The sequence below is a fragment of the Sphaerodactylus townsendi genome, linkage group LG06, assembly GCF_021028975.2.
Source record: "Sphaerodactylus townsendi isolate TG3544 linkage group LG06, MPM_Stown_v2.3, whole genome shotgun sequence".
NCBI lineage: Eukaryota > Metazoa > Chordata > Lepidosauria > Squamata > Sphaerodactylidae > Sphaerodactylus > Sphaerodactylus townsendi.
Window position 1 is genome coordinate 86,749,412 of NC_059430.1, and position 12,878 is coordinate 86,762,289.

General features: G+C 42.1%; 1 protein-coding gene and 1 pseudogene across 2 annotated transcripts in view; both read right to left on the bottom strand.

Moving 5' to 3' along the window:
• The window catches only part of LHFPL3 (LHFPL tetraspan subfamily member 3), a 231,767-nt gene that overhangs the window by 156,394 nt on the left and 62,495 nt on the right, over positions 1-12,878 (bottom strand). The window lies entirely within an intron of this gene.
• Positions 6,499-6,648, bottom strand: LOC125435968 (annotated as a pseudogene).

Below are 12,878 nucleotides of genomic sequence, written 5' to 3' on the forward strand. Positions count from 1 at the left end.
GTTTTCTTTTAGTATAATGTTCAATGTTATATGCTGCTGCTCAGATTTAATGACTATTGTATTTTTGTGACACAGAACAAAAACTTAAATATTCTGCATGGCCTTTCGTTCAAACAAGAAAAGGCAGCTTTTATTTGTGAAAGTGCACGCTGCCTCAGGACTGAACTACATGTTACTTTCAGTAATAAGCTGTTTCTTCTAGTAAAACAGCTCCAGGAGAAGGGCACTTTGTGAAAAGAGGGGAGAGATTATTAACTCCTTCCTGTTTCATGCCCCATCCCCAATTCTGTCTTCCATCACAGAGCTCTGGGGGCCCACTGACCTTGCATGTCACTTCAGCATTATCAACTCAATGAATTTCTGCACAGCATGTTTTATATGCCCTGATCTGGAAAGCCCAGGCTAGCCTGATCTCATCAGATCTCAGAAGCTAAACAGGGTCCATCTGAGCTGGTATTGGGATGGACCTCTGAAAAATACTAGAGTCGCTATGCAGAAGTAGGCAATAGTAAACCACCTTTGAATGTCTCTTGCCGTGAAAATCCTGCAGGTTCACCATAAATTGCCTCAGAATTGATTTTTATGTAGCCACTGATTAATATCTGGCAGACACAGGTTGGGCACAGATGTTCACATTTTACCAACATTAAAAAAGAAGGTTTTGCAATGGTACAGTAAAATATAGGAGGACATAGGGGAAAATACTGATCTTAGCTCTTCCATCATGCAGATACTTTTCTGAAATACCTCTTACCTATGTATTATCATGCATCCAGAGCTGCCAAAATCAACCTTCAGGCCTCATTTTTTTTCAAAGTTAAAAGAAGACTGCTACAACACAATTTCCCAAGGTACAGTGTAGAAATGTGTTTCCTTGGTTTCACTGTCACCTCTGGTCAGACAAGTTTTGCAGGCTTTGAAGTCCTAAAAATCCCCACTGCAAAGACTATGAACACAGCATGATGGCCCTGAATGCTATGGCTAATGATGCTTCCTTCATACCTTCCTCAATATTTAGTCTCCAGGCAATTAAGCTGGGCAAGCTGAGTGAGGATTATGAACTATAAAGCATACTTCCAAACAGAGCATGAACCTTTGTAAAACTGAATAGAACGTGAAATTTAATGTGCATAGATTTAATTAGTTGTCCTTTTTTTCTCCAGGGTCTGGGATGCTGGCGAATGGGAACAATGTGTGGCATAATGTAAGGAATAATTTTGAAAGACAATATACCAGCACTTCCAGTGCGCCATGGCACATACAACAGACCACCTTATTAACTGTTTGAGGAAATTGTCTATCAGCATCTATAGACATTTATATAGGTCTCTCTCCTGAACTATTCAGGCACCTAGATAAGCGTAAATTTAATGTGATTCAATGAGTACCTAGAAATGTCCTAAAAGTGAAAGACCATTAATAATAATACTCATTACTTACAGAGCACTCTTATGTTCAAGATCCTTTTCTCTAGCATTATCTGATTAATCTGCATACAACCGACAATGATTAACCGCATTCATCATAAAGAACAATTATTCATACCAATCAAAATCAACTGAGAACAAATGGCTTCTTAATAAAAACAAAGAGTGTGTGATGGAGGACTGGGCTGGAGGAAGCTTCCCTTTGCAAGGGAAGTCTGGCCAAGATGAAGGAGTTCTAGGGTGCTGCGAAGAGGTTGTTCCGGTTACAGTATCAGGCAGATTCACACTAGCCTGACAAGGATCTTTGATGTCCGGATAGGAAGCCAAAAGCCTTTGAATAAATTACACAAAGGAAGCTAGTGGCCAAACAGTTGTAGATCAGAGAACTTAATTTACAGGGAGGGGCCAGGAAACAGAGTTTACCTGAGAACAAAGGGGAGAGAACACAGGGGATTCTGATCCAGGCCGGACAGGAGAAAGCAACTCCTGATCCCAGGTCTGCAACAAAGAACATACTTGGAACAATGCTGTAATTGAGAAATCAATGTATTAGAACATTTTATTTTCTGTTTTTCAATAAAGACTTTGGAAAACTCAGCGGTTTTTGAGTATCTGGAAAAAAGAACCCAGGATTTATAAGACAGGTGTGGATCCTTATCCCTGGTCTTGTGACAGGTGCATCTAACCCCTCTCCTAGACTCAGTCTGAGGACTCCCAGGGAAAGAGAAGTGTGTCAGTGGTGGGTCATCAGGTGGGACCCATAAGAGAGAAGCCTCACAGATACTGCAGCTCCAAGTTCCACCCTCGCCACATCTGCAACTTAGCACTATTTTAATGTTGGAGTTGCAGACTGATTAATTCCATTTGTCCATGATTGACACCAGGGTAGCCTACCTGTGAGAAATAGGTTTTTTGCCATGTTTCATTCTAAAAATATTGAAACTGCACCTTGAATATAAGGGAATACATATCTATTTGGTATTAAGCAATATAATGGAACACAGAATGTTCATTTTAATACCTATTTTCTATCAGTATTTTCTTTCTACAAGGCATGCATTACAAAATTTAAGCAAACACTTAATTTGATTAGCAGTAATCCTCTGCTCAGTCACTCTGGAGAGCTGTATTAATTTAAAAGAAGCTTTGCTTGGCTGTCTTTATATGCATGGATCAAAGTCCCAAATGGTTACCATGCATAAAAATGTTGATGCCCTTTTTTATGATCAAACAAGAAAAGTCCTCCCAGATGATCACTAAAAACAATGCACCCAATGTTTCTTGTTCACATTCCACTGTTCCACAGATATATTTTAGAAGCATAAACAACTTCACATGACTGCTTATTTCTGATCAGCCTACCCAGAAGGCTGCTAGGATTAAATCAGGCCTGCCAGGCATTATAGGTGATGCAGAGAGTCATGGGGAGCACATATGGTTCTGTCTCAAACAAGCAGAGGATTCTTTTGACTTTCCCTCCAGAGGCATAGATTCAGGTCAAGTCGGGTATGACCAATCCTACTATAATGTGGCTGGGAACGCATGTTTTGATGCATGTATATGCATGTCGAATTGAAAGTAATCCACAGCTTTCAGAGGAACCTCTAATTCATAAAGAAATACATCCCATCCCAAGAACAGTGAAGGAAATTCAAAAAGCTTGTTTTGTGAAGTCAACGCATCTCATTCATCCCTAAGAACTCACTGGGTGATCCTAAGAAGGGTACAAGTCTTTTATTTCCATAGTTCCATCCCTTTATCATGCACAGCTCAATTTATTTTGTTTCTTACTCAGGCAAGAGCTCTTTTGACACTCTAAAATTACTTTTAATGCTCAACTGATAAATCTAAAGCCATCTGTTTCCTGATTTGTTTTTATGGTATTGTGTTTACTTGTACGCAGCCTCAAACAGGACTCAAACGGGACTTAATTAAGTCTCCTTTGCACAGCACCCTCATGAAGGAAGTTCTAGAAAGAAGCAGACTTTGAGAAGCAGCATGGTGCAGAATGGCGGACTGGGACCCAGGTTTGAATCCTCACCTCTACCATGGAAACTCACTGGGTGACCTTGGGTCCAAAACCAACCCTCAGCCTGGCCTATTTCACAATGTTGGTGTTGAGAAAATGGAGGAGGGGAGAATAACGTTCTAAGCCACTTTGAGATTCAACTACGGAGAAAAGCAGAATATAAATAAATGCAAACTGCATGTCAGGCCCTTGGCAGCCATATTTTCTCTAAAGTTTCTCTCCAAGTTGTTTTCATCCTTGCTGGAATTCCAGGCACACATTCACCTCACAAAGCACCACATTTTTCTTTTCAGGAGAGGTGTTGACAGTATGCAAGATATTTTATAGACTTATTTCTTATACTACACCACAAAGTTCTCTTGAATTACCTCACCATCCCTTTTTTAATTTGGAGTTACTATGCTAATGTATGGTGAAGTGTTGGAACAATATCATGATAGAGAACATCCTGTTTCACTCTGAAAGCCCTACTACTGGTTCACATACGTTGAGAATGGTACGTGTGAATAGACTACCACAGATCAAATACAGAACACTTCATATATTTTCAGATACAATGCTTTCCCATTAGCTGAAAGTCGTTCAAGTGTGGATGAACCAAGTGATACACACTATTTGTACATGTGAACTATGGTACAGGATACATTAAAAATGAGTTAACCCCCCCTTAGAAACTGGTACTCTGTCCTGACCTTATAGAAAATCCCATCCTATTAGATATTGCCGACCTAAAGTAAAGATGCCACCCACCCCAGCCCTGAGGGAAGAGTTAGATAAGCAACCATTAGTTATTTCCTTGAAAGATGTTGACTAACACATTAAAATATTGGGTCTCCAGTAAGATCTCTTCTAATATGTTAGTTTCAGTAACTGGAAAACTATCTACAGATTGAAAAGCATTTGCCCTAAGCTTACAAGTGAGCCTCTTTTACATAAACGATTATATTGCAGCAACTACAGATGTCAATTGTAGCTGTTTTTTAAAACATAGAGAACATCTGTGTGAGGACTACTCCCTTTGTTAATTTGCAAGGTACTTTGCAGCTGTTTATTTCCATTTGACTGGAAATCAGCCCCTCTCACAATGAAAACAAAGTACACACAAGGGACTTATTGATTAACTAAAATCAGTTGATTAAAACTCCACTCTTGAAAAAAATTTGCTGTGTTCACACAAGGGTGAGGAAGGACAGACCCTGTGTTCACACAAGGGTGAGGAAGGACAGACCCTGCCAATTTCCCCTTCCAGATGCAGCATCCTCAGATTCATTACATACTGTTTGTAACAAACTAGCAAAGTCCAGTCCAAAGTAACCGTTCTCAGTTCTTTATTGTGCTGGCAATCGTAGTCAGATACATGTGATGCAAGGTCTGAGAGCCTCAGACCTTTGGTTATAGATTTTACACAATGGCATATCACATTCCCGCCAAACCAGAATAAACAAAGCCAATACTCAAAGCAATACATAATAAACAAAGCATAGTTTCTCACAGGCAAGTAAAGATAAACCCACAAGCAAAATTCCCCATCCCAGGCAGAAAGCCAGAAGCAGCTGGCAACCACCTATCAAGGACAAACTACACGCTCACCACATCCTGACACTGTTCTTGAGGAGCATCCAGACCTATTCTAAGGCTTTTTAAGGTGGGAGCAGTACTGGGTTTAGATCAGGGGTCTGCAGCCTGCGGCTCTCCAGATGTTCATGAACTACAAATCCCATCAGCTCTTGCCAGCATGGCCAATTGGCCATTCTGGCAGGGACTGATGGGAATTGTAGTTCATGAACATCTGGAGAGCCGCAGGCTGCAGACTCCTGGTTTAGATGACGAGAGGTCCTAGGCCAAGGTTCGGCAACCTTTACCACCCAAAGAGCCATTTGGACCCGTTTTCCATGGCCCCAAAGATCTACCGAGCTGGAGAGGTGGCTCCACACAGAGCCACCTCCGGTTCAGCCCCCCTGCTCACCTTTCCTTCCAGCTCTGGGAGGTGGAGGTGCCGGGCAGGGAAACCCCCTCTGCCCAACAGAGTAGGCAGCAGCCTGCTCTGTGGGGCAGAGGGGGATGGCGGCTGTGGCGATGGCACAGGGGGGATGGCAGCTGCTCTGGAGGGACATGCCCACACTACCCTCTGACCTCCAGGGGTCAGAGGGCAGCATGGGCATGTCCCTCCAGCCCTCCAGAGCAGCACTGGAAGGAGAGGTGAGTGGAGGGGACGCAAAAAGCGGCACCCTCACACATGGAGCCGCCTCCGATTCGGCCCCTCGATTCACCTTTCCTTCCAGCACTGCTCTGGAGGGCTGGAGGGAGACGCCCATGCTACCCTCCAACCTCCAGGCTACGCAGAGCCACAGTATAAGGTTGAAAGAGTCACATGCGGCTCCGGAGCCGCAGGTTGCACACCCCTGTCCTAGGCTATTCCACGTGAGCCTTTGCCCAATTCCCTACTCTCTTAACTCGAATGTTTTAAACAAAATTGAGTAAAGTTAAGGATGATGATGGGTGATCAATTCTGTAATTCACAATCCTCCTTCTAAAGGACATAAGATGTTATTGTTAAATACCATAGTTAAAGGGTGTTAAAAATAATGCTGTGAAAAGCTTTTGCCATGACCAACTTTGTAAACATTTTGTGGAATAAGCAGGAATTTGTCAAAAATATTATACACCTTGGCCGGTGGTGCCCTAGATTTTGAGGTCCTAGGCTTCAGGCTGCCAAGCCTATAGGTAAACCCAGCTCTGGGTGGGAGTGCAAAAGAGAAGGGGGAGGCAAAAAGCCCTTCTGAAGACTCATTCATTTCACAGATGGCTTGGCTCTATTCCCCACTTGTTTATGGAATTTCTGTTCCTATTGTACTCATGAGGGCATCTTAATAAATTATGTACATCTAAGTTGTTTAAAGGGTCTGCCTGTAATACGCAAGTGCAACCAATATGTTGCCACTCAAATGTGCATCCTTAGGTACACTCGTCAGGGAGTAAGGAAAATCTATGGCAGGAAATCTGTGATTGTCCAGGGAATTATAGATAATAGCCCTTTCCCCCCACTAATATAGACCAGTTTACTACCACAGATTATGCAGTCAAGTTTCCCATATTTGAGAACACTGCTGGCATCAGTACACCCAGAGTGAAATGGATGAGCCTCATCCAGAGAAAACACCTTTCAGTATGAAATTATTCCATATACTGAATCCCATCTCCCTCACACCTAACTTGTTTTTTTTATTAACTTTACACAGTGGGTTCTGCCCAAAATATATTTAATCAATATAATTTGTTACAATCAGTGGTCTAAAATCAATGTCTCTGTCAATTTTCTCCACAGCGTGCAATCTCTTAAGCACAGCTCTTCTGGGGGTGGGGGGATAATTAAAGAAGAGAAAAGATTTGTGTACAGAGCTCTATTATGCTTTAACCATACCTTTCAGGGAGAAGAATTTAGGTCCTTGCTCTGGAAGAACAGTTCAGAATTCAGTAGCTATATGGCAAAACATACAAGTTGACTAAGAGCCCCATGCACCGTGCGGCCCTCCCCAGTGTGGGACACAGTGCTGGATACAATGCCAGTGTCCCAGCACCCCATCGGCATAGCAGGGGAGGGCTGGGGGCATGACCAGGGGAGGAGCCAACCTTAGTTGGGTTAGGGTTAGGGCTAGCCTTTGCTGACATTATATTAACGAGCCGCAGATCAGACAGACTCCACCCTTTTGGTGGCGTATGTCCATTGTGGCTCATAGAGGCTTCTCAGTGGTGGGGAGACTTTCGCACTTTGCCAGCCACCCCCTGCTGCCAGGAAGTCTCTATGGGAGTGACTTGCTGCATCAGTGCTACAGCCAGCCACCTCCTGTTTGGATGGAGCTGATAGTCAAACAATTGGGTCAGATCCAACTAATTTTTCAGATGGCAGAAAGAGAATTAATTTTGACCAGTCAAAAATGCTATGCTGAGAATCTTGGGATCTGCATGTATAAAATATGAGGGATGATGCAAATTGCTGTAAGAAGGGGAATTGTGCAGGACTGAATCAAAAACTAACCAACCTGGAACCAACCTATTTACTCTACTGTACGCAGTCTGAAATGATATAGCTCAGTGACAGATACATCTCATAGTCCTTCGTCTCATCTGTTTTCTGCAAATCCTAATAGAAAAAAATTCCCCCATACCACATGATTCCCACTGGAATCTTGTTATAGACAGCAGAGATTTGGCTAGTTGATTGCAACAGTGATCCATGAAAGCCAGAAGACAAGGAGTTGGATCCAGTTCATCATACTAGGCCAGGGGTCTGCAACCCATGGCTCTGGAGCCACATGCGGCTCTTTCAGCCTTACACTGTGGCTCCGCGTGGCCTGGAGGTCAGAGGGTAGCATGGGCGTGTCCCTCCAGCCCTCCAGAGCAGCGCTGGAAGGAAAGGTGAGTGGAGGGGCAGAACTGGAGCCGTCTCTCTGGCTTGGTAGATCTTCGGAGCTGTGGAAAACGGGTCCAAATGGCTTTTTGGGTGGTAAAGGTTGTTGACCTCGTACTAGGCTCTTCACTTGCTCATGCTCAGATATATTATTTTAATTCCTACAAAGATCTAGAAGGTGTAATATACATATTATTATAACAGGCAACAGAGCTATAGATTATTACTACTGCTAAATGTCACAATCTAACCCAACTTCTTCCTTATTTCAATAGTTACTCTTATCCACCTATTCTGTACGCATCATCCAGAGAAGGATTAGACATTATATGTAATAGCTGTGCCTACTTCATGAATATTAAAGGATTAATATATTAGGCTGAAAATCAAAAGACTGAGTCCAGAATCCATCTTTTTGTCTTACCAAAGTCAATTACTTCTGTGGGTTACATGGTCTAGTCCCAGCAACAGCTTGACAAGAAAATGTACACACAGTGATGGTTTTATGTGTAAATGTAGACTTGCTTTTGAACTTCTCATTGCCTTTATTATTAGTGTGGCTCCAAACTGCAGATTTAGTTATCCTCAAATTGGGTCAGACTTGACTATTAGAATATATGATGTTGACTTATGAATCACTTCCATCTTTGTGATGCTACAGTGGAGATACAAGCATTTCAGGTGAACGATCTCATCATAATTATAGAACTCCTAAATTTGAAAGCCACGTAAAAAGATCTCAGAGTAATGCATGCAAAATTTAAATGTTCCCCTAAGAAGATTAGGTATCCTTCTAGGTGCTGAAATGCATCTTGGATTAATAGCAGTCTGTGTATACAGCATGCCCATCTTGTCTCTAGAAGCAATTCACTCATTTGAAAAGAGAAAATATTTCAAAAGAGTTTTTTCACCATTCCCCAAAATTTCAATTTTTTCCATTGTAAATATTGAAACAAAGGCATTGGAGAAAAACATTTTTTTAAAAATCCCATTCCCCCCTGTTTCTTTCTGGGCCTTCATATGTCTATGTGTGTGTAGGTGGTAAAATAAAATTTAATTCATGTAAATTCTCCCTGGAAATAACAAGAGAAAACAACTTCTGGGAGAAAGGCTCTATCCAAGTATTTTCCATGCTCTGCTAGTTTTCCACCTAAAAGGAATTATTAATTTAGGGTAACTCTAAAAAATACAATCCCTTCCCTGCAGCCTGAACCGTTAGTCCATTCTACCATTGCAGAACTTTTACACTGTTACGCCTTCACTGTAATGTACATGCTGTCAGCCAGTCTAAGAGAACCAAGGGAATCCTCCTGCCCTTTATATTACCATGCTATTCCCATGTAACAACACTAAGATGATGGAAATGTCATAGGATTTCATCGTCAGAATCAACTGACTGCTGTGGATTTTCTGGACTGTGTGGCTGTGGTATTAGCTCCTGTTGTTTTGTCTGCATCTGTGGCTGGTATCATCAGAGGCATGTCACGGTAAGATAGAATTTGTGTGATTAAGCACCTGCTTGTTCACCTCACAGGTGGGAGGGGGATGAGGCACAGATACCCAACCATACAAATCACTGTACACTGTGTCTCAGAGAGAAACACATCTTACTGTATTTCTGGAGGGCTGAGCTGCTGAGAGTCTTTGTTTCTTACCTCTGAAATGGTTCCTATCAATGGCTCAAGCCAACAACTGGAGGGGAGAGAATTAGGTGATGATGCAGCAGCTTTTTAAAGTTTTATCCCCTGAACTGGGACCAGTATTGGGTGGACCAAAATGCTACGTTCCAGAAGTAATATATCCCTCTCCTCCTCCTCAGATTCACTATCTAGCATTGGCTGGGGACCCAGCATGCCAAAGCTAACTACATGTTCAGAATCTTCGAGGACAAGACATCACATACACCAGTTTTCCTGAGGGAAGGGTTGGGTCCAGAGCAAGGGACTGACCCAGACTTATACTGGCTCACCCCTAGCAAGAAGTGCCTGCCCCTAGGGCCCTGAGTAGCACTTACCAGGTAGAGTGTTTGGAATATGCTGCCACAGGAGGTGGTGATGGCCACTAACCTGGATAGCTTTAAAAAGGGCTTGGACAGATTTATGGAGGAGAAGTCGATCTATGGCTACCAATCTTGATTCGCCTTGATCTGAGATTGCAAATGCCTTAGCAGACCAGGTGCTCGGGAGCAGCAGCAGCAGCAGAAGGCCATTGCTTTCACCTCCTGCATGTGAGCTCCCAAAGGCACCTGGTGGGCCACTGCGAGTAGCAGAGTGCTGGACTAGATGGACTCTGGTCTGATCCAGCAGGCTAGTTCTTATGTTCTTATGTTCTTATGAGCAAGAGAAGAGAGCAGGAGCAGCCAACCATTGCTACACTGATTCAGAAGCTGCAGGAAGCAGCAGCGGACAGGAACGGTGCCCAGGAACATGGGCTCTGGTTTTAGGGGAGCAAGTATTGCTTAAGGGAAACCACTGCCACATTTTGGAAAAGGTTTCATATTATTACCTTGCACTATTATTCTCTTTGTAACCTGGATAAACTTTCAGCACAGTACATAAACACAGCCTGGAGGGGGTAAAGACTGAACAACTGTTTTAACACATTTGTCACTGTAGCATATAAAATTATAATTCCCTCATTTATGCGCTGCATTTGTGTAGGTTACAGTTTGTCCTTTGCTTTTTAAGTTTTTTGCTTTGGTATAATCTGCTCGTTTCTTTTTGCACTCTTTTTAATAGTGCATTGAGGAATTATTTAGGATAGTAACCATAGAAACAAAGGACGACTAAGGGAAATAAGATTTCACCCTAGGAATCATAGAAGCTTGTCTTCTCAAAAGGCAGCTTCTGATTCTTATGCATTAAGAAGAAAATGGAGAAACTAACTTACAAAAACACTGGCAAACATGGGTAGAAATGGGTGGGTGCGGGGGGGGGGAAGGAAGTGATCTGGATCCTTGCCTGCTCATCCTACTGAAGAAACCTAACTTAGGAATAGTTAGGGAGATCAATGCCTGACCTTTACACCGATTGGTGTTTGGAATATGCTGCCACAGGAGATGGTGATGGCCACTAACCTGGATAGCTTTAAAAGGGCTTGGACAGTTTTATGGAGGAGAAGTCAATCTATGGCTCCCAATCTTCTCCTTGATCTGAGATTGCAAATGCCTTAGCAGACCAGATGCTCGGGAGCAGCAGCAGCAGCAGCAGGCCATTGCTTTCACATCCTGCATGTGAGCTCCCAAAGGCATCTGGTGGGCCACTGCGAGTAGCAGAATGCTGGACTAGATGGACTCTGGTCTGATCCAGCAGGCTCTTTCTTATGTTCTTATGCTCTTAATTTTCAAGAAACCAGTTTTCACTCTAGCTGCCATCCTGTGTGCAAATTTCATTTTTAAACAGACTTGCTAAAATTTGTGGCTACCATACATCTTCAGATAAACTTTGTGTATGTCAGATTTTCCAGTCTGATATTTTCATTGAGCGATTACTTAATAGATAAGCTAGATAAGGCTGTGGGTGCCTTTTGGAGATGGATATAGACAACAGTAATTCCCATCTGGCATTGGCTATCCCCCTTTTAACCTGGGAGTTCCTGTGGAGCTCCAAAATGTCACTTGGTAGCAACCTAGCAACCTTGGACTTCCTTGATGGTCTCCAATGCAAATACTAACTAGGGACAACCCTGCTTAGTTTCCAATATCTAATAAGATTGGGCTCACCTGGGCCATCTAGGTAAAGATGCAAAATGACAGACAGCAGAAGTGATACAACACATGCACAAGGCCTACAATGGTATGAAAATGGTAATCACATTTAGATTTCTTTTATAAAAATTATTTGGGAAAAATAGGCTATCACAGATAAAAGGTAATTGTACAACCACAAAATGAAGGCCTTTGACACAAACAAATCTACTTGATATCTTATTCATAAAAGTAATTTTTATCACTCATCAGCAGCAGCCTGACACAGTAAAACCCAAAATACCATAAAAATAGCTCAGCATGATGAAATGAATAATCATCAGCCAGCATTTTGCCTAACACATTCTTGTTAATTACACCTTCAAGTATGAAAACATGGTGTGGATTTTATTTTTGCTAAGGCGGGAGGGGTGAACTATCCAGTCTTCACAAACATTTTCACAACCCCTTGTTCAATGACAATACCCAGTCAAGCACAGAATCTTTCTGGAAATCATTGAAATTAAGGATACAACTGGGATTTTTAAAATAGTATACAAAACAGTCTACTGATCTCTTAAAGGTGTTAATATGTGATTTGTGTAATAGAGAAGGAAATCATATTCTGATCAGGTTCAGTGCTCAATCAGGAACATACCAGCAGCATTTGTAAGTGAAATACAGTCTGTGCTCAGAATCTCAAGATCACTGATTTGATCAAAAGTCAGTCTGTATTGCCAAAAGGGAGTATTCACCTACTTCCCCTCTAAAGGGCATCCAGCGTCTGTATTCCATTGACATATGGCATTCCTCACTCTAGAACACTTCAGTATTTAATGTTAACTTATCAAGGGTTACAGCAATACAGCGGGCCAAATGTATGTGCTAAGAGTTAAAATAAACTCCTCCCATTTACATTACCATCAAGCTCCATAGAGAAGAACTAACAGAAGAGCAGAGAAAGGTGCCTGATTTGTAATACAATAAGAAAGGCTGATTGTTAGACCAATGAACTAAACAACCACATTTAACAGACTGTTTCATATGAAGCATCTTTTGTTAATTATTTACTACATTTATACCTTGACTTTCTTCCCAGTGGGAACCCATAGCAGCTTAACAGCTTAACACCATTCTCCTCCCTTCCATCTTCACAACAATTCTGAAAGGTACATTAGGCTAAGAGTATGTGACTTGTCCAAGAAAGCTTCTGTGGCAGAGTGGGGATTTGAATCTGGGTATCACAGTTCATAGTCTGATAACAACTCCTACATAGAGAGATTGAGAGGTCTGATAGATGTCTATTAAAATACATGAAATATATATTGC